The sequence below is a fragment of the Anomaloglossus baeobatrachus genome, unplaced genomic scaffold (genome assembly GCF_048569485.1).
Source record: "Anomaloglossus baeobatrachus isolate aAnoBae1 unplaced genomic scaffold, aAnoBae1.hap1 Scaffold_2933, whole genome shotgun sequence".
NCBI lineage: Eukaryota > Metazoa > Chordata > Amphibia > Anura > Aromobatidae > Anomaloglossus > Anomaloglossus baeobatrachus.
This window is the reverse complement of record NW_027442379.1, coordinates 69481-90973: the sequence shown is the minus strand read 5'-3', so window position 1 is coordinate 90973 and position 21493 is coordinate 69481. Positions and strand designations below refer to the sequence as shown.

Below are 21493 nucleotides of genomic sequence, written 5' to 3'. Positions count from 1 at the left end.
CCCCCCATCCTTACTCAGTCTAATAGCCTCGATCCTGGTAGGGCCATGTTTTCCACTAGATGAATATACTATCCACCCAGAGTACTAGCAAGCGCAACCTTCCAGTGTGCATTGTATCATTGTACTAAGGTGGCCTGGAGCTTAAACCACCTCTTCGAACAACACTACACTTGATCTTAGCCAAAAGGCCGAGAAGCGATAACCAGAATTGGTTTGGGCCTCGAGTGGCACCCTGGCCTATGCCGGACACATCTTAGGGAGAGAGAGCGAGAGGGAGACAAACCCACGCCTACAGAAGACATTTTGTCACCCAAGCCAACCCTTGAAAAGGCTGCTTTGCAGAGCAAAAACAAGAAGAATGGTGCGTTTTGCAGCCGCCGCCCCCCACTGCAATGAATCTGAATAACTCCTCCTTTAGGGCGCAAGCAACTCCCCTCCCCCTTGCAGTCTTTCCAATTCACGATACAAAAAGACGGACAGGACAGGTTGCCTGACTTTCCGTCACTGCCACCCTTTGCCATCCTTACCCGTAGAAAGCCCTTTCATCATCCCCAAACCCTAATCTTTTCCCTTTCCTTCCCAGCCCCCAAACCCTGCCCTCTGTACCCTTCTCACCACCCGCATCCCTTCTCCTGTCATCCCCCTACCACCCGGGAAAAAAAGAGCTTGCCCCCTCCTTACACTAGCCCACCCTCCCACCCAAAGAACAACTTCTGCTGCGCAGCTTGTTTTCTAGGCAGCAGCGCTATTGTGATGTCAGCGGGGGCATTGTGACAAGCCGCCAGTGTTCCGTCTCTTCATGTTGTGCACAGTTCAAACGGAAAATACATCAACAGGCAGACTACAGAAAAGCTTACTATCAAAGGTTAGAGGGGGGCTTTCTCAGAGGGCTTTTTACAGTTTTTCTATTCCCAATTAGCCGTTTAAGTGTACTTATTGAAAGTAGTAATTCTTTCATAGGCCGCCCTTTCTTAGTATTTGACGTTCCTTATATTGCGGTATGAGGCTTTGCAGCAGGTTGCAAACATTCATCACCCATGACTGTCCCCAATTGAGCTCAGAAGCTCAATGTCTATCATGACCTCTCTTTTAGAATGTCCAAGAGCAAGCAAACTATTCCTCCAGGAGAGGGCGCCAACAGACTACTAAAGAGATCATCATTACTCAAAGAAAACCCCAAAAACCAATGCATGATAGGAATAAACAGGTAACTTTCTTTGGAGTGGAAGCGGAGAGATCGCACCAGATGCCAATTCTAGATCTTATCACACCTGTGGTCACTGCAGCAGCAGGTGAATCCACTTTGTCCAAAAGGGATCTATTCCATTCAATTGCAAATGATCTAGATAAGACAGAGAACTGCAGCACGGGACATAGCCGAGTTGGTCAGGTTGAGTGGTGATGAGTTTGCTATTTGGATGAATAAAGAAAGTCAAAAGTGTGAAAGATAAAAAACAAAAGGAGGAAGTGTGAAAAGTGAATGGGCCAAATTGAGGTGCATATGAAGACGTATGCTTTCTTCCAATTCATTAAATCGGGCTAATATGAATCAGGTGAATTGAGTTCTGCTTTTGGAAACTGGGTTAAGAAGGGGTGCACCGGTCCTGGAGGTACTGCAATACCAGGTCAATGCGTGGAGTGGACAGAGCAAGCTCTTTTTCCATCTCCCTGTTCTAAAAATCCATTTAATATATGGTCCCCAGATAGGGGACGTATCAGATATTAAACTGATAAGAACAGATACTACACTTGATCTTAGCCAAAAGGCCGAGAAGCGATAACCAGAATTGGTTTGGGCCTCGAGTGGCACCCTGGCCTATGCCGGACACATCTTAGGGAGAGAGAGCGAGAGGGAGACAAACCCACGCCTACAGAAGACATTTTGTCACCCAAGCCAACCCTTGAAAAGGCTGCTTTGCAGAGCAAAAACAAGAAGAATGGTGCGTTTTGCAGCCGCCGCCCCCCACTGCAATGAATCTGAATAACTCCTCCTTTAGGGCGCAAGCAACTCCCCTCCCCCTTGCAGTCTTTCCAATTCACGATACAAAAAGACGGACAGGACAGGTTGCCTGACTTTCCGTCACTGCCACCCTTTGCCATCCTTACCCGTAGAAAGCCCTTTCATCATCCCCAAACCCTAATCTTTTCCCTTTCCTTCCCAGCCCCCAAACCCTGCCCTCTGTACCCTTCTCACCACCCGCATCCCTTCTCCTGTCATCCCCCTACCACCCGGGAAAAAAAGAGCTTGCCCCCTCCTTACACTAGCCCACCCTCCCACCCAAAGAACAACTTCTGCTGCGCAGCTTGTTTTCTAGGCAGCAGCGCTATTGTGATGTCAGCGGGGGCATTGTGACAAGCCGCCAGTGTTCCGTCTCTTCATGTTGTGCACAGTTCAAACGGAAAATACATCAACAGGCAGACTACAGAAAAGCTTACTATCAAAGGTTAGAGGGGGGCTTTCTCAGAGGGCTTTTTACAGTTTTTCTATTCCCAATTAGCCGTTTAAGTGTACTTATTGAAAGTAGTAATTCTTTCATAGGCCGCCCTTTCTTAGTATTTGACGTTCCTTATATTGCGGTATGAGGCTTTGCAGCAGGTTGCAAACATTCATCACCCATGACTGTCCCCAATTGAGCTCAGAAGCTCAATGTCTATCATGACCTCTCTTTTAGAATGTCCAAGAGCAAGCAAACTATTCCTCCAGGAGAGGGCGCCAACAGACTACTAAAGAGATCATCATTACTCAAAGAAAACCCCAAAAACCAATGCATGATAGGAATAAACAGGTAACTTTCTTTGGAGTGGAAGCGGAGAGATCGCACCAGATGCCAATTCTAGATCTTATCACACCTGTGGTCACTGCAGCAGCAGGTGAATCCACTTTGTCCAAAAGGGATCTATTCCATTCAATTGCAAATGATCTAGATAAGACAGAGAACTGCAGCACGGGACATAGCCGAGTTGGTCAGGTTGAGTGGTGATGAGTTTGCTATTTGGATGAATAAAGAAAGTCAAAAGTGTGAAAGATAAAAAACAAAAGGAGGAAGTGTGAAAAGTGAATGGGCCAAATTGAGGTGCATATGAAGACGTATGCTTTCTTCCAATTCATTAAATCGGGCTAATATGAATCAGGTGAATTGAGTTATGCTTTTGGAAACTGGGTTAAGAAGGGGTGCACCGGTCCTGGAGGTACTGCAATACCAGGTCAATGCGTGGAGTGGACAGAGCAAGCTCTTTTTCCATCTCCCTGTTCTAAAAATCCATTTAATATATGGTCCCCAGATAGGGGACGTATCAGATATTAAACTGATAAGAACAGATACTACACTTGATCTTAGCCAAAAGGCCGAGAAGCGATAACCAGAATTGGTTTGGGCCTCGAGTGGCACCCTGGCCTATGCCGGACACATCTTAGGGAGAGAGAGCGAGAGGGAGACAAACCCACGCCTACAGAAGACATTTTGTCACCCAAGCCAACCCTTGAAAAGGCTGCTTTGCAGAGCAAAAACAAGAAGAATGGTGCGTTTTGCAGCCGCCGCCCCCCACTGCAATGAATCTGAATAACTCCTCCTTTAGGGCGCAAGCAACTCCCCTCCCCCTTGCAGTCTTTCCAATTCACGATACAAAAAGACGGACAGGACAGGTTGCCTGACTTTCCGTCACTGCCACCCTTTGCCATCCTTACCCGTAGAAAGCCCTTTCATCATCCCCAAACCCTAATCTTTTCCCTTTCCTTCCCAGCCCCCAAACCCTGCCCTCTGTACCCTTCTCACCACCCGCATCCCTTCTCCTGTCATCCCCCTACCACCCGGGAAAAAAAGAGCTTGCCCCCTCCTTACACTAGCCCACCCTCCCACCCAAAGAACAACTTCTGCTGCGCAGCTTGTTTTCTAGGCAGCAGCGCTATTGTGATGTCAGCGGGGGCATTGTGACAAGCCGCCAGTGTTCCGTCTCTTCATGTTGTGCACAGTTCAAACGGAAAATACATCAACAGGCAGACTACAGAAAAGCTTACTATCAAAGGTTAGAGGGGGGCTTTCTCAGAGGGCTTTTTACAGTTTTTCTATTCCCAATTAGCCGTTTAAGTGTACTTATTGAAAGTAGTAATTCTTTCATAGGCCGCCCTTTCTTAGTATTTGACGTTCCTTATATTGCGGTATGAGGCTTTGCAGCAGGTTGCAAACATTCATCACCCATGACTGTCCCCAATTGAGCTCAGAAGCTCAATGTCTATCATGACCTCTCTTTTAGAATGTCCAAGAGCAAGCAAACTATTCCTCCAGGAGAGGGCGCCAACAGACTACTAAAGAGATCATCATTACTCAAAGAAAACCCCAAAAACCAATGCATGATAGGAATAAACAGGTAACTTTCTTTGGAGTGGAAGCGGAGAGATCGCACCAGATGCCAATTCTAGATCTTATCACACCTGTGGTCACTGCAGCAGCAGGTGAATCCACTTTGTCCAAAAGGGATCTATTCCATTCAATTGCAAATGATCTAGATAAGACAGAGAACTGCAGCACGGGACATAGCCGAGTTGGTCAGGTTGAGTGGTGATGAGTTTGCTATTTGGATGAATAAAGAAAGTCAAAAGTGTGAAAGATAAAAAACAAAAGGAGGAAGTGTGAAAAGTGAATGGGCCAAATTGAGGTGCATATGAAGACGTATGCTTTCTTCCAATTCATTAAATCGGGCTAATATGAATCAGGTGAATTGAGTTCTGCTTTTGGAAACTGGGTTAAGAAGGGGTGCACCGGTCCTGGAGGTACTGCAATACCAGGTCAATGCGTGGAGTGGACAGAGCAAGCTCTTTTTCCATCTCCCTGTTCTAAAAATCCATTTAATATATGGTCCCCAGATAGGGGACGTATCAGATATTAAACTGATAAGAACAGATACTACACTTGATCTTAGCCAAAAGGCCGAGAAGCGATAACCAGAATTGGTTTGGGCCTCGAGTGGCACCCTGGCCTATGCCGGACACATCTTAGGGAGAGAGAGCGAGAGGGAGACAAACCCACGCCTACAGAAGACATTTTGTCACCCAAGCCAACCCTTGAAAAGGCTGCTTTGCAGAGCAAAAACAAGAAGAATGGTGCGTTTTGCAGCCGCCGCCCCCCACTGCAATGAATCTGAATAACTCCTCCTTTAGGGCGCAAGCAACTCCCCTCCCCCTTGCAGTCTTTCCAATTCACGATACAAAAAGACGGACAGGACAGGTTGCCTGACTTTCCGTCACTGCCACCCTTTGCCATCCTTACCCGTAGAAAGCCCTTTCATCATCCCCAAACCCTAATCTTTTCCCTTTCCTTCCCAGCCCCCAAACCCTGCCCTCTGTACCCTTCTCACCACCCGCATCCCTTCTCCTGTCATCCCCCTACCACCCGGGAAAAAAAGAGCTTGCCCCCTCCTTACACTAGCCCACCCTCCCACCCAAAGAACAACTTCTGCTGCGCAGCTTGTTTTCTAGGCAGCAGCGCTATTGTGATGTCAGCGGGGGCATTGTGACAAGCCGCCAGTGTTCCGTCTCTTCATGTTGTGCACAGTTCAAACGGAAAATACATCAACAGGCAGACTACAGAAAAGCTTACTATCAAAGGTTAGAGGGGGGCTTTCTCAGAGGGCTTTTTACAGTTTTTCTATTCCCAATTAGCCGTTTAAGTGTACTTATTGAAAGTAGTAATTCTTTCATAGGCCGCCCTTTCTTAGTATTTGACGTTCCTTATATTGCGGTATGAGGCTTTGCAGCAGGTTGCAAACATTCATCACCCATGACTGTCCCCAATTGAGCTCAGAAGCTCAATGTCTATCATGACCTCTCTTTTAGAATGTCCAAGAGCAAGCAAACTATTCCTCCAGGAGAGGGCGCCAACAGACTACTAAAGAGATCATCATTACTCAAAGAAAACCCCAAAAACCAATGCATGATAGGAATAAACAGGTAACTTTCTTTGGAGTGGAAGCGGAGAGATCGCACCAGATGCCAATTCTAGATCTTATCACACCTGTGGTCACTGCAGCAGCAGGTGAATCCACTTTGTCCAAAAGGGATCTATTCCATTCAATTGCAAATGATCTAGATAAGACAGAGAACTGCAGCACGGGACATAGCCGAGTTGGTCAGGTTGAGTGGTGATGAGTTTGCTATTTGGATGAATAAAGAAAGTCAAAAGTGTGAAAGATAAAAAACAAAAGGAGGAAGTGTGAAAAGTGAATGGGCCAAATTGAGGTGCATATGAAGACGTATGCTTTCTTCCAATTCATTAAATCGGGCTAATATGAATCAGGTGAATTGAGTTCTGCTTTTGGAAACTGGGTTAAGAAGGGGTGCACCGGTCCTGGAGGTACTGCAATACCAGGTCAATGCGTGGAGTGGACAGAGCAAGCTCTTTTTCCATCTCCCTGTTCTAAAAATCCATTTAATATATGGTCCCCAGATAGGGGACGTATCAGATATTAAACTGATAAGAACAGATACTACACTTGATCTTAGCCAAAAGGCCGAGAAGCGATAACCAGAATTGGTTTGGGCCTCGAGTGGCACCCTGGCCTATGCCGGACACATCTTAGGGAGAGAGAGCGAGAGGGAGACAAACCCACGCCTACAGAAGACATTTTGTCACCCAAGCCAACCCTTGAAAAGGCTGCTTTGCAGAGCAAAAACAAGAAGAATGGTGCGTTTTGCAGCCGCCGCCCCCCACTGCAATGAATCTGAATAACTCCTCCTTTAGGGCGCAAGCAACTCCCCTCCCCCTTGCAGTCTTTCCAATTCACGATACAAAAAGACGGACAGGACAGGTTGCCTGACTTTCCGTCACTGCCACCCTTTGCCATCCTTACCCGTAGAAAGCCCTTTCATCATCCCCAAACCCTAATCTTTTCCCTTTCCTTCCCAGCCCCCAAACCCTGCCCTCTGTACCCTTCTCACCACCCGCATCCCTTCTCCTGTCATCCCCCTACCACCCGGGAAAAAAAGAGCTTGCCCCCTCCTTACACTAGCCCACCCTCCCACCCAAAGAACAACTTCTGCTGCGCAGCTTGTTTTCTAGGCAGCAGCGCTATTGTGATGTCAGCGGGGGCATTGTGACAAGCCGCCAGTGTTCCGTCTCTTCATGTTGTGCACAGTTCAAACGGAAAATACATCAACAGGCAGACTACAGAAAAGCTTACTATCAAAGGTTAGAGGGGGGCTTTCTCAGAGGGCTTTTTACAGTTTTTCTATTCCCAATTAGCCGTTTAAGTGTACTTATTGAAAGTAGTAATTCTTTCATAGGCCGCCCTTTCTTAGTATTTGACGTTCCTTATATTGCGGTATGAGGCTTTGCAGCAGGTTGCAAACATTCATCACCCATGACTGTCCCCAATTGAGCTCAGAAGCTCAATGTCTATCATGACCTCTCTTTTAGAATGTCCAAGAGCAAGCAAACTATTCCTCCAGGAGAGGGCGCCAACAGACTACTAAAGAGATCATCATTACTCAAAGAAAACCCCAAAAACCAATGCATGATAGGAATAAACAGGTAACTTTCTTTGGAGTGGAAGCGGAGAGATCGCACCAGATGCCAATTCTAGATCTTATCACACCTGTGGTCACTGCAGCAGCAGGTGAATCCACTTTGTCCAAAAGGGATCTATTCCATTCAATTGCAAATGATCTAGATAAGACAGAGAACTGCAGCACGGGACATAGCCGAGTTGGTCAGGTTGAGTGGTGATGAGTTTGCTATTTGGATGAATAAAGAAAGTCAAAAGTGTGAAAGATAAAAAACAAAAGGAGGAAGTGTGAAAAGTGAATGGGCCAAATTGAGGTGCATATGAAGACGTATGCTTTCTTCCAATTCATTAAATCGGGCTAATATGAATCAGGTGAATTGAGTTCTGCTTTTGGAAACTGGGTTAAGAAGGGGTGCACCGGTCCTGGAGGTACTGCAATACCAGGTCAATGCGTGGAGTGGACAGAGCAAGCTCTTTTTCCATCTCCCTGTTCTAAAAATCCATTTAATATATGGTCCCCAGATAGGGGACGTATCAGATATTAAACTGATAAGAACAGATACTACACTTGATCTTAGCCAAAAGGCCGAGAAGCGATAACCAGAATTGGTTTGGGCCTCGAGTGGCACCCTGGCCTATGCCGGACACATCTTAGGGAGAGAGAGCGAGAGGGAGACAAACCCACGCCTACAGAAGACATTTTGTCACCCAAGCCAACCCTTGAAAAGGCTGCTTTGCAGAGCAAAAACAAGAAGAATGGTGCGTTTTGCAGCCGCCGCCCCCCACTGCAATGAATCTGAATAACTCCTCCTTTAGGGCGCAAGCAACTCCCCTCCCCCTTGCAGTCTTTCCAATTCACGATACAAAAAGACGGACAGGACAGGTTGCCTGACTTTCCGTCACTGCCACCCTTTGCCATCCTTACCCGTAGAAAGCCCTTTCATCATCCCCAAACCCTAATCTTTTCCCTTTCCTTCCCAGCCCCCAAACCCTGCCCTCTGTACCCTTCTCACCACCCGCATCCCTTCTCCTGTCATCCCCCTACCACCCGGGAAAAAAAGAGCTTGCCCCCTCCTTACACTAGCCCACCCTCCCACCCAAAGAACAACTTCTGCTGCGCAGCTTGTTTTCTAGGCAGCAGCGCTATTGTGATGTCAGCGGGGGCATTGTGACAAGCCGCCAGTGTTCCGTCTCTTCATGTTGTGCACAGTTCAAACGGAAAATACATCAACAGGCAGACTACAGAAAAGCTTACTATCAAAGGTTAGAGGGGGGCTTTCTCAGAGGGCTTTTTACAGTTTTTCTATTCCCAATTAGCCGTTTAAGTGTACTTATTGAAAGTAGTAATTCTTTCATAGGCCGCCCTTTCTTAGTATTTGACGTTCCTTATATTGCGGTATGAGGCTTTGCAGCAGGTTGCAAACATTCATCACCCATGACTGTCCCCAATTGAGCTCAGAAGCTCAATGTCTATCATGACCTCTCTTTTAGAATGTCCAAGAGCAAGCAAACTATTCCTCCAGGAGAGGGCGCCAACAGACTACTAAAGAGATCATCATTACTCAAAGAAAACCCCAAAAACCAATGCATGATAGGAATAAACAGGTAACTTTCTTTGGAGTGGAAGCGGAGAGATCGCACCAGATGCCAATTCTAGATCTTATCACACCTGTGGTCACTGCAGCAGCAGGTGAATCCACTTTGTCCAAAAGGGATCTATTCCATTCAATTGCAAATGATCTAGATAAGACAGAGAACTGCAGCACGGGACATAGCCGAGTTGGTCAGGTTGAGTGGTGATGAGTTTGCTATTTGGATGAATAAAGAAAGTCAAAAGTGTGAAAGATAAAAAACAAAAGGAGGAAGTGTGAAAAGTGAATGGGCCAAATTGAGGTGCATATGAAGACGTATGCTTTCTTCCAATTCATTAAATCGGGCTAATATGAATCAGGTGAATTGAGTTCTGCTTTTGGAAACTGGGTTAAGAAGGGGTGCACCGGTCCTGGAGGTACTGCAATACCAGGTCAATGCGTGGAGTGGACAGAGCAAGCTCTTTTTCCATCTCCCTGTTCTAAAAATCCATTTAATATATGGTCCCCAGATAGGGGACGTATCAGATATTAAACTGATAAGAACAGATTTTTTTTTTTTTTTTTTTTTTTTTTTTTTTAAAACCATTCAGGTTGCGTAATCATCCAGAATCAGAAGTGTCACCTCAGAGAGGTTTCACAACTTAACCGGATGCGACGTAAACTCATCCTCATGGCAATTTTATTTCAAAAGAGTGATAAAAATGTGTATAACACACCCATAGCCGTAAATCAGTAACCAAAAGCAGAAAAGTATAAACCATTACACCCAGTGTTTCCATTTCAGAAATTTCCATTCACCCTCAGCATCCATACCTCTTTCACCATCCCATTTATAGCAGAAATACAGTTTGTCCAAAACCATCCTGACACAATCATTCACTTCAAGATTCTCATTCCTATATACATACAAATTCCTGGTATTCCACAGAACTTCCTTCACACATGCCAGAAACAACCAAAACACTCGTTCTTTCCTCGTGCTCAAGCTACACAGACCAAACATAACCATTTTAGCTGTTAAAGCTCTTACACCCGTCAACTCCCAACACAACTTACCCAAATTACTCCATACGTCCTTTGCATGTCCACAAGACCAGAAAACATGTTCCACATCCTCAGTATCACCACATCCAGTCCTCGGGCACCTCTCTGAGGGTACCAATCCCCTCCTCTTCTGAACAGATCTTACCGGCAGCACACCATGCCAAGACATCCATAACAGATCTTTCTGTTTGTTAGAGATTTCATACTTTTTCAGTGTTTCCCATACTTCCTCATACTCAGCAGATTTCAAACCACTGATACCACATGCAAAACCGTACACACACAACCTTTTTATCTCCTTTTTCTCCTTCATGAACTGACTCACAGTAAACTTCTCAAGTCTGAACTTCTTCACAAACAGCTCAACAAACAGGTACCACTCAGGACAAATGAAGGCAAAAGGTTTCCTCAGATCCTGCACAGTCCACTTCAGCCTTCCTAGCATAGAACCTGCTTGATACTTCAACATACAAGAGGCTTTAGTATCTTTAGAAAAAACCTCACAGAAAAAAGCCACATAGTTTATACCAATAAAAACCTCCAAGTTTGGAAAATCCAAACCACCATGCTTTTTCTTTTTCATCAATATCTCCCGTTTTGCCCTTTCCATGCCACATCCCCACAAAAACAAGAAAAGCACCCGATTTATCTTTTTCAAAGCCACAGTTGATGGAGGAAAAACCAAAGCAATATAAAGTATCATAGGCAAAATGATACTCTTCACAATCAAGACCTTTCCTGTAAAGGACAAATCCCTCAACCTCCAGAACTCCAATTTTTTAGCTATTTTACCCCCTAACTCCTCCCAACTTTCCTTACCTTTCAGCTCTTCATCAAAATCCATACCTAAGATCCTAACACTGGAACTGACACACTCCATCTGATCATCATGTAAAACACGTGGCAGACCAAAACCTTTCATCTTACTTTTGGCCCAATTAATTTTAAAGGCAGAAGCCACACAAAACAAATTAACCAGAAGCTTGACTCTCGACACGTCACAGACATTCTCACAGAGAATACAAATGTCATCCATATAGCCTAAAGCTTTAACATGTTTTCCTCCACTACCCGGAACCAATAGACCTTTAACCACTTTATCCTTCCGAATAGATTGTAACAACGGCTCTATAGCACAAATAAACAAAATGGGTGACAGAGGGCACCCCTGCCGAACCCCAGAAAGTATCTCAAAGCTATCAGTAAAAAAGCCATTCACCTGAATCTTACTCCTAGCCCCTTCATAGAGCCCATACAATAAACTAACCAAATGCTCCGGAAAGCCCATTTTCCTCAACACACAAAACAAATACACATGCGCCACCCTATCAAATGCCTTCTCAAAATCAAGCACACATACAATCACCCCCTTCTTCCTCGCCATACAATCCCCAATCATATCTCTCACTAACATCACATTTTCATGAATCCTCCTCTTAGGAACCGCACACCCCTGATCCTCCATAATAACATGTGAGATTACCTCCCTCATGCGATTGGCTAAAAGCTTGGCAAATATTTTATAATCCACATTCAGTAGCGTGATCGGACGCCAATTACCCACCACTCGCCTGTCACCTTTCTTAAACAGCAATACCACCACTCCTTGCTTCATACTGTCCGTCATCCTGCAACCAGAAAACAAACACTTCATAATAGACACCACATCCTTCCCAACAATATCCCAATACTTACTATAGAACTCCCAAGGGATCCCATCACCCCCTGGAGACTTGTTTTTAGCAGACTTAAAAATCACCTCCTTCACTTCATCCTCTGTAATGTCACTCAGCAAAAAAGGAAACTCAGATTCAGGTACAAAGTTGTCAATCACATTCAGAACCTCCTCATCCTCCCCCAGATCGCAGTCCTTCACTCCATACAGGGACTTATAATAGTCAGCCACTACACCGATCACATCCTTCCCATGCACCTCACTACCATTCTCATCCAACATTACATTCATCTCTCGCCCACCCCCACACATCTTCTTAAAGAAGAAACTGGTACACTTCTCATTCTTCTCTCTCACCTCAATTTTAGATCTCAGAATAATTTTCCTGCCCTCCTCCCCAAACCACTCTTTCATCTCACGTTTAGCTTTCTCCAGCTCATACTTTACATCCAGACCCAGAGATTTGCATTTATGCAGGTAGGAAATCCTCCTATTCTGCCACTTGTACAGATTTCTCCTCTTTCTGGCTTTCCTGTACCCAGCTTTCCTGAAAAACACACTGATTCTCACTTTCACCCAATCCCACCATAACAATAAATTTGGAAACCCTTTTTTCCTTGCAGCCCACCATGCATACTGCCTTACAAAATCCTTCTTCACCCTTTCATCCTGCAACAGACTGACATTCATTTTCCACACACCACGTCCATAAAACAAATTAGCAATTTCAAAACTCCCCACCAGACACTCATGATCAGAGAAAACAACCCTTTCTTGCGAATAATTAACACATTTTACCCCAGTGGAAGAAAAGAAAAAATAGTCCAAACGGGACTCGGTCTGACCATCATCTGCATGGTAGGTAAAGGGTCCTGGCTTGGAATCCACAGCGTCCTTTAACGAAAACTCTGAAATTAAACGATTCCATAAATTTCCGGTCACGTCCACCTTGGACTCGTATGAACCAGCTCTGCCCCTTTTGTCCAGGATGCAGTTTAAATCACCAACAACAAAAATAGGAATTTTACCATGCAGAAAAAAACGCAATTTCTCAAAAAGAGCGAGTCTCTGATTTTTATCAGCAGGGGCATAGATATTAATAAGCTTAAATTCCCACCCCCTATAACATAAAATAACACACACACATCTACCCTCTTCTACAATTACAGTTTGCTTTATCCTAATGTCCTTATTTTGAATCAAAACCCCCACCCCATCATTCTTATTTATAGCAGAAAATGACCACACCGCCTCCCCAAAACCCCACTCACTCTTCTTAGGTTCCCTATTCAGACCACATTCCTGCACACACACCACATCACAATGTTTTGAAGATAAGAAATCAAGCACACACGCACGCTTATATGACGACTGAAACACCCTCACATTCTGAGAGGCAATATTCAGTTGCAAAGCCATGCTGAAAAATTAAACAAAGGAAAAAAGCATCAAAACAGAAACCATTCAAGTCCCACTGGCAAAGTGGATAACATCTGCTAACCCTGCCACATCTTCATTAGATAGGAAGCATTGTCCTGGAGATATAGGGTCTTCAATGACCCCTGAAAGAGAAGTAGTGCTGGCATTGGAGTCTGGACTAAGAACCTCAAAGGGGTTTTGGGAGTAGAAATCAACTTTCTCCCGTGGCCCCGTCTTCAGCCTCTTCACTGGTCTCTTGTCTTTTCTCTTAGAGACCACCTTGTGGAAGCAGGCCACTAGCTCAGCAGGGGAATACTTGCTGTTACCTGCAGCGTCCTCGTCGGATGATGACATGGCGATTTCCCCAGGGGCAGACAGGTCAGCAGTACTGGTGTCCATGTCAGGGCTGCTCAGCTGGGGGAAGTCAGTGCTGATTGCAGCATTCCCCTGAGCAGCCTCTGGAGTCTCAGCCACCTCACATAGCACAGGTGCAGAATCAGCGGAGGCCTGCAGCACCTGCAAGTCACCAGTGACCTCCTGCAGAGCACTACACTCCCCAACAGACACAGGCTCAGCAATAGCAGGAGCAGGCGGAGGATGGGAATCCCCCACTGCAGCAGGCATTACAGGCTCCATTCCAATTCCTGCAGGTTTTTCAACAATTTTTGCAGGTTGAATGTTTGCACGGACATTAAATCTAGCCTGTTTCCTGTCAAAATTTCTCCTCTCCAGAACGTACTGATCCCCAAGGGTCGGGCAGGACTTACATGTATGATCCCCATCCCCACACAGGTCACATACAGGGGGGGAGGGGCAGTTAGCAGCCTCATGCCCTGCTTTCTTGCAGTTTCTGCAGGTAAGTCCCTGCTGGCAATTTTCTTTAATGTGTCCATATCGGAAACAACTCCGGCAAAAGGATGGTTGCCCAGGGTAATGGAGAAACCCCCTATTCCCACCAATTGAAAAATTGGCCGGGGGGTGCATGATACCTCCAACACCCTCTGGGTCAGGTCTAAAACGTACCCAAAATTTAATATTTCCATTGAATACATTAAAGACATTTCTCTGGGGAATGCCACCTTTCACAGAGGAGCAGTATCTTGCCAAAAAGGCCTTTACCATGGTGGTCTCAGTAAATGGATTATACATATGAACAGTCAGGGGTCTCTCCACTGCAGAAAATAAAGGAGTAACAGAAATGTACCTCATATACTCATGCTTATGGTGCCTCTGCAGGTCTTGGTAAAAATTCAGACAGTCTTCCTCATGGTAAAATGAAATGTCATACTGACCAGTAGATGGGAACTCCTGCATACAAAACACTTTATCCAGCTCAATGCCGCCCAGCTCCATGATCACGCTCTCCACTATATGTCCTAACTGTAGGGAATTCTTCTTCTCCACCGAGACAGTCAGACGAACCGTGTTCTTTATAGCTGCCATTACAAGAAATATGCCCAAGGCACACGATCGCAGTCTTCACAGCGTCGGAAGTCGCCTTCCACGTAAAAGCCCACAGGCCAGACCCAGCAAGGTTTCCCTCACTGGATCTTAGCCAAAAGGCCGAGAAGCGATAACCAGAATTGGTTTGGGCCTCGAGTGGCACCCTGGCCTATGCCGGACACATCTTAGGGAGAGAGAGCGAGAGGGAGACAAACCCACGCCTACACAAGACATTTTGTCACCCAAGCCAACCCTTGAAAAGGCTGCTTTGCAGAGCAAAAACAAGAAGAATGGTGCGTTTTGCAGCCGCCGCCCACTGCAATGAATCTGAATAACTCCTCCTTTAGGGCGCAAGCAACTCCCCTCCCCCTTGCAGTCTTTCCAATTCACGATACAAAAAGACGGACAGGACAGGTTGCCTGACTTTCCGTCACTGCCACCCTTTGCCATCCTTACCCGTAGAAAGCCCTTTCATCATCCCCAAACCCTAATCTTTTCCCTTTCCTTCCCAGCCCCCAAACCCTGCCCTCTGTACCTTTCTCACCACCCGCTTCCCTTCTCCTGTCATCCCCCTACCACCCGGGAAAAAAAGAGATTGCCCCCTCCTTCCACTAGCCCACCCTCCCACCCAAAGAACAACTTCTTCTGCGCAGCTTGTTTTCTAGGCAGCAGCGCTATTGTGATGTCATCGGGGGGCATTGTGACAAGCCGCCAGTGTTCCGTCTCTTCATGTTGTGCACAGTTCAAACGGAAAATACATCAACAGGCAGACTACAGAAAAGCTTACTATCAAAGGTTAGAGGGGGGCTTTCTCAGAGGGCTTTTTACAGTTTTTCTATTCCCAATTAGCCGTTTAAGTGTACTTATTGAAAGTAGTAATTCTTTCATAGGCCGCCCTTTCTTAGTATTTGACGTTCCTTATATTGCGGTATGAGGCTTCGCAGTAGGTTGCAAACATTCATCACCCATGACTGTCCCCAATTGAGCTCAGAAGCTCAATGTCTATCATGACCTCTCTTTTAGAATGTCCAAGAGCAAGCAAACTATTCCTCCAGGAGAGGGCGCCAACAGACTACTAAAGAGATCATCATTACTCAAAGAAAACCCCAAAAACCAATGCATGATAGGAATAAACAGGTAACTTTCTTTGGAGTGGAAGCGGAGAGATCGCACCAGATGCCAATTCTAGATCTTATCACACCTGTGGTCACTGCAGCAGCAGGTGAATCCACTTTGTCCAAAAGGGATCTATTCCATTCAATTGCAAATGATCTAGATAAGACAGAGAACTGCAGCACGGGGACATAGCCGAGTTGGTCAGGTTGAGTGGTGATGAGTTTGCTATTTGGATGAATAAAGAAAGTCAAAAGTGTGAAAGATAAAAAACAAAAGGAGGAAGTGTGAAAAGTGAATGGGCCAAATTGAGGTGCATATGAAGACGTATGCTTTCTTCCAATTCATTAAATCGGGCTAATATGAATCAGGTGAATTGAGTTCTGCTTTTGGAAACTGGGTTAAGAAGGGGTGCACCGTTCCTGGAGGTACTGCAATACCAGGTCAATGCGTGGAGTGGACAGAGCAAGCTCTTTTTCCATCTCCCTGTTCTAAAAATCCATTTAATATATGGTCCCCAGATAGGGGACGTATCAGATATTAAACTGATAAGAACAGATACTACACTTGATCTTAGCCAAAAGGCCGAGAAGCGATAACCAGAATTGGTTTGGGCCTCGAGTGGCACCCTGGCCTATGCCGGACACATCTTAGGGAGAGAGAGCGAGAGGGAGACAAACCCACGCCTACACAAGACATTTTGTCACCCAAGCCAACCCTTGAAAAGGCTGCTTTGCAGAGCAAAAACAAGAAGAATGGTGCGTTTTGCAGCCGCCGCCCACTGCAATGAATCTGAATAACTCCTCCTTTAGGGCGCAAGCAACTCCCCTCCCCCTTGCAGTCTTTCCAATTCACGATACAAAAAGACGGACAGGACAGGTTGCCTGACTTTCCGTCACTGCCACCCTTTGCCATCCTTACCCGTAGAAAGCCCTTTCATCATCCCCAAACCCTAATCTTTTCCCTTTCCTTCCCAGCCCCCAAACCCTGCCCTCTGTACCTTTCTCACCACCCGCTTCCCTTCTCCTGTCATCCCCCTACCACCCGGGAAAAAAAGAGATTGCCCCCTCCTTCCACTAGCCCACCCTCCCACCCAAAGAACAACTTCTTCTGCGCAGCTTGTTTTCTAGGCAGCAGCGCTATTGTGATGTCATCGGGGGGCATTGTGACAAGCCGCCAGTGTTCCGTCTCTTCATGTTGTGCACAGTTCAAACGGAAAATACATCAACAGGCAGACTACAGAAAAGCTTACTATCAAAGGTTAGAGGGGGGCTTTCTCAGAGGGCTTTTTACAGTTTTTCTATTCCCAATTAGCCGTTTAAGTGTACTTATTGAAAGTAGTAATTCTTTCATAGGCCGCCCTTTCTTAGTATTTGACGTTCCTTATATTGCGGTATGAGGCTTCGCAGTAGGTTGCAAACATTCATCACCCATGACTGTCCCCAATTGAGCTCAGAAGCTCAATGTCTATCATGACCTCTCTTTTAGAATGTCCAAGAGCAAGCAAACTATTCCTCCAGGAGAGGGCGCCAACAGACTACTAAAGAGATCATCATTACTCAAAGAAAACCCCAAAAACCAATGCATGATAGGAATAAACAGGTAACTTTCTTTGGAGTGGAAGCGGAGAGATCGCACCAGATGCCAATTCTAGATCTTATCACACCTGTGGTCACTGCAGCAGCAGGTGAATCCACTTTGTCCAAAAGGGATCTATTCCATTCAATTGCAAATGATCTAGATAAGACAGAGAACTGCAGCACGGGGACATAGCCGAGTTGGTCAGGTTGAGTGGTGATGAGTTTGCTATTTGGATGAATAAAGAAAGTCAAAAGTGTGAAAGATAAAAAACAAAAGGAGGAAGTGTGAAAAGTGAATGGGCCAAATTGAGGTGCATATGAAGACGTATGCTTTCTTCCAATTCATTAAATCGGGCTAATATGAATCAGGTGAATTGAGTTCTGCTTTTGGAAACTGGGTTAAGAAGGGGTGCACCGTTCCTGGAGGTACTGCAATACCAGGTCAATGCGTGGAGTGGACAGAGCAAGCTCTTTTTCCATCTCCCTGTTCTAAAAATCCATTTAATATATGGTCCCCAGATAGGGGACGTATCAGATATTAAACTGATAAGAACAGATACTACACTTGATCTTAGCCAAAAGGCCGAGAAGCGATAACCAGAATTGGTTTGGGCCTCGAGTGGCACCCTGGCCTATGCCGGACACATCTTAGGGAGAGAGAGCGAGAGGGAGACAAACCCACGCCTACACAAGACATTTTGTCACCCAAGCCAACCCTTGAAAAGGCTGCTTTGCAGAGCAAAAACAAGAAGAATGGTGCGTTTTGCAGCCGCCGCCCACTGCAATGAATCTGAATAACTCCTCCTTTAGGGCGCAAGCAACTCCCCTCCCCCTTGCAGTCTTTCCAATTCACGATACAAAAAGACGGACAGGACAGGTTGCCTGACTTTCCGTCACTGCCACCCTTTGCCATCCTTACCCGTAGAAAGCCCTTTCATCATCCCCAAACCCTAATCTTTTCCCTTTCCTTCCCAGCCCCCAAACCCTGCCCTCTGTACCTTTCTCACCACCCGCTTCCCTTCTCCTGTCATCCCCCTACCACCCGGGAAAAAAAGAGATTGCCCCCTCCTTCCACTAGCCCACCCTCCCACCCAAAGAACAACTTCTTCTGCGCAGCTTGTTTTCTAGGCAGCAGCGCTATTGTGATGTCATCGGGGGGCATTGTGACAAGCCGCCAGTGTTCCGTCTCTTCATGTTGTGCACAGTTCAAACGGAAAATACATCAACAGGCAGACTACAGAAAAGCTTACTATCAAAGGTTAGAGGGGGGCTTTCTCAGAGGGCTTTTTACAGTTTTTCTATTCCCAATTAGCCGTTTAAGTGTACTTATTGAAAGTAGTAATTCTTTCATAGGCCGCCCTTTCTTAGTATTTGACGTTCCTTATATTGCGGTATGAGGCTTCGCAGTAGGTTGCAAACATTCATCACCCATGACTGTCCCCAATTGAGCTCAGAAGCTCAATGTCTATCATGACCTCTCTTTTAGAATGTCCAAGAGCAAGCAAACTATTCCTCCAGGAGAGGGCGCCAACAGACTACTAAAGAGATCATCATTACTCAAAGAAAACCCCAAAAACCAATGCATGATAGGAATAAACAGGTAACTTTCTTTGGAGTGGAAGCGGAGAGATCGCACCAGATGCCAATTCTAGATCTTATCACACCTGTGGTCACTGCAGCAGCAGGTGAATCCACTTTGTCCAAAAGGGATCTATTCCATTCAATTGCAAATGATCTAGATAAGACAGAGAACTGCAGCACGGGGACATAGCCGAGTTGGTCAGGTTGAGTGGTGATGAGTTTGCTATTTGGATGAATAAAGAAAGTCAAAAGTGTGAAAGATAAAAAACAAAAGGAGGAAGTGTGAAAAGTGAATGGGCCAAATTGAGGTGCATATGAAGACGTATGCTTTCTTCCAATTCATTAAATCGGGCTAATATGAATCAGGTGAATTGAGTTCTGCTTTTGGAAACTGGGTTAAGAAGGGGTGCACCGTTCCTGGAGGTACTGCAATACCAGGTCAATGCGTGGAGTGGACAGAGCAAGCTCTTTTTCCATCTCCCTGTTCTAAAAATCCATTTAATATATGGTCCCCAGATAGGGGACGTATCAGATATTAAACTGATAAGAACAGATACTACACTTGATCTTAGCCAAAAGGCCGAGAAGCGATAACCAGAATTGGTTTGGGCCTCGAGTGGCACCCTGGCCTATGCCGGACACATCTTAGGGAGAGAGAGCGAGAGGGAGACAAACCCACGCCTACACAAGACATTTTGTCACCCAAGCCAACCCTTGAAAAGGCTGCTTTGCAGAGCAAAAACAAGAAGAATGGTGCGTTTTGCAGCCGCCGCCCACTGCAATGAATCTGAATAACTCCTCCTTTAGGGCGCAAGCAACTCCCCTCCCCCTTGCAGTCTTTCCAATTCACGATACAAAAAGACGGACAGGACAGGTTGCCTGACTTTCCGTCACTGCCACCCTTTGCCATCCTTACCCGTAGAAAGCCCTTTCATCATCCCCAAACCCTAATCTTTTCCCTTTCCTTCCCAGCCCCCAAACCCTGCCCTCTGTACCTTTCTCACCACCCGCTTCCCTTCTCCTGTCATCCCCCTACCACCCGGGAAAAAAAGAGATTGCCCCCTCCTTCCACTAGCCCACCCTCCCACCCAAAGAACAACTTCTTCTGCGCAGCTTGTTTTCTAGGCAGCAGCGCTATTGTGATGTCATCGGGGGGCATTGTGACAAGCCGCCAGTGTTCCGTCTCTTCATGTTGTGCACAGTTCAAACGGAAAATACATCAACAGGCAGACTACAGAAAAGCTTACTATCAAAGGTTAGAGGGGGGCTTTCTCAGAGGGCTTTTTACAGTTTTTCTATTCCCAATTAGCCGTTTAAGTGTACTTATTGAAAGTAGTAATTCTTTCATAGGCCGCCCTTTCTTAGTATTTGACGTTCCTTATATTGCGGTATGAGGCTTCGCAGTAGGTTGCAAACATTCATCACCCATGACTGTCCCCAATTGAGCTCAGAAGCTCAATGTCTATCATGACCTCTCTTTTAGAATGTCCAAGAGAAAGCAAACTATTCCTCCAGGAGAGGGCGCCATCAGACTACTAAAGAGATCATCATTACTCAAAGAAAACCCCAAAAACCAATGCATGATAGGAATAAACAGGTAACTTTCTTTGGAGTGGAAGCGGAGAGATCGCACCAGATGCCAATTCTAGATCTTATCACACCTGTGGTCACTGCAGCAGCAGGTGAATCCACTTTGTCCAAAAGGGATCTATTCCATTCAATTGCAAATGATCTAGATAAGACAGAGAACTGCAGCACGGGGACATAGCCGAGTTGGTCAGGTTGAGTGGTGATGAGTTTGCTATTTGGATGAATAAAGAAAGTCAAAAGTGTGAAAGATAAAAAACAAAAGGAGGAAGTGTGAAAAGTGAATGGGCCAAATTGAGGTGCATATGAAGACGTATGCTTTCTTCCAATTCATTAAATCGGGCTAATATGAATCAGGTGAATTGAGTTCTGCTTTTGGAAACTGGGTTAAGAAGGGGTGCACCGTTCCTGGAGGTACTGCAATACCAGGTCAATGCGTGGAGTGGACAGAGCAAGCTCTTTTTCCATCTCCCTGTTCTAAAAATCCATTTAATATATGGTCCCCAGATAGGGGACGTATCAGATATTAAACTGATAAGAACAGATACTACACTTGATCTTAGCCAAAAGGCCGAGAAGCGATAACCAGAATTGGTTTGGGCCTCGAGTGGCACCCTGGCCTATGCCGGACACATCTTAGGGAGAGAGAGCGAGAGGGAGACAAACCCACGCCTACACAAGACATTTTGTCACCCAAGCCAACCCTTGAAAAGGCTGCTTTGCAGAGCAAAAACAAGAAGAATGGTGCGTTTTGCAGCCGCCGCCCACTGCAATGAATCTGAATAACTCCTCCTTTAGGGCGCAAGCAACTCCCCTCCCCCTTGCAGTCTTTCCAATTCACGATACAAAAAGACGGACAGGACAGGTTGCCTGACTTTCCGTCACTGCCACCCTTTGCCATCCTTACCCGTAGAAAGCCCTTTCATCATCCCCAAACACTAATCTTTTCCCTTTCCTTCCCA

General features: G+C 45.8%; 10 non-coding genes across 10 annotated transcripts; all 10 read right to left on the bottom strand.

The window, feature by feature from the left end:
- Positions 1 to 1588: 1588 nt before the first annotated feature.
- On the bottom strand, positions 1589 to 1779 carry LOC142266982 (U2 spliceosomal RNA). Its single transcript, XR_012732946.1, has one exon. It is a non-coding gene; the product is annotated as a U2 spliceosomal RNA (small nuclear RNA).
- Positions 1780 to 3167: 1388 nt separating this feature from the next.
- On the bottom strand, positions 3168 to 3358 carry LOC142266981 (U2 spliceosomal RNA). The gene has a single exon (XR_012732945.1). It is a non-coding gene; the product is annotated as a U2 spliceosomal RNA (small nuclear RNA).
- A 1388-nt stretch (positions 3359 to 4746) lies between these two features.
- On the bottom strand, positions 4747 to 4937 carry LOC142266980 (U2 spliceosomal RNA). The gene has a single exon (XR_012732944.1). It is a non-coding gene; the product is annotated as a U2 spliceosomal RNA (small nuclear RNA).
- Positions 4938 to 6325: 1388 nt separating this feature from the next.
- Positions 6326 to 6516, bottom strand: LOC142266977 (U2 spliceosomal RNA). Its single transcript, XR_012732942.1, has one exon. It is a non-coding gene; the product is annotated as a U2 spliceosomal RNA (small nuclear RNA).
- A 1388-nt stretch (positions 6517 to 7904) lies between these two features.
- On the bottom strand, positions 7905 to 8095 carry LOC142266976 (U2 spliceosomal RNA). Its single transcript, XR_012732941.1, has one exon. It is a non-coding gene; the product is annotated as a U2 spliceosomal RNA (small nuclear RNA).
- A 1388-nt stretch (positions 8096 to 9483) lies between these two features.
- LOC142266995 (U2 spliceosomal RNA) lies at positions 9484 to 9675 on the bottom strand. The gene has a single exon (XR_012732958.1). It is a non-coding gene; the product is annotated as a U2 spliceosomal RNA (small nuclear RNA).
- A 6514-nt stretch (positions 9676 to 16189) lies between these two features.
- On the bottom strand, positions 16190 to 16380 carry LOC142267042 (U2 spliceosomal RNA). Its single transcript, XR_012732999.1, has one exon. It is a non-coding gene; the product is annotated as a U2 spliceosomal RNA (small nuclear RNA).
- Positions 16381 to 17767: 1387 nt separating this feature from the next.
- On the bottom strand, positions 17768 to 17958 carry LOC142267041 (U2 spliceosomal RNA). Its single transcript, XR_012732998.1, has one exon. It is a non-coding gene; the product is annotated as a U2 spliceosomal RNA (small nuclear RNA).
- A 1387-nt stretch (positions 17959 to 19345) lies between these two features.
- On the bottom strand, positions 19346 to 19536 carry LOC142267040 (U2 spliceosomal RNA). The gene has a single exon (XR_012732997.1). It is a non-coding gene; the product is annotated as a U2 spliceosomal RNA (small nuclear RNA).
- Positions 19537 to 20923: 1387 nt separating this feature from the next.
- On the bottom strand, positions 20924 to 21114 carry LOC142267039 (U2 spliceosomal RNA). The gene has a single exon (XR_012732996.1). It is a non-coding gene; the product is annotated as a U2 spliceosomal RNA (small nuclear RNA).
- Between the last annotated feature and the right edge of the window lie 379 nt (positions 21115 to 21493).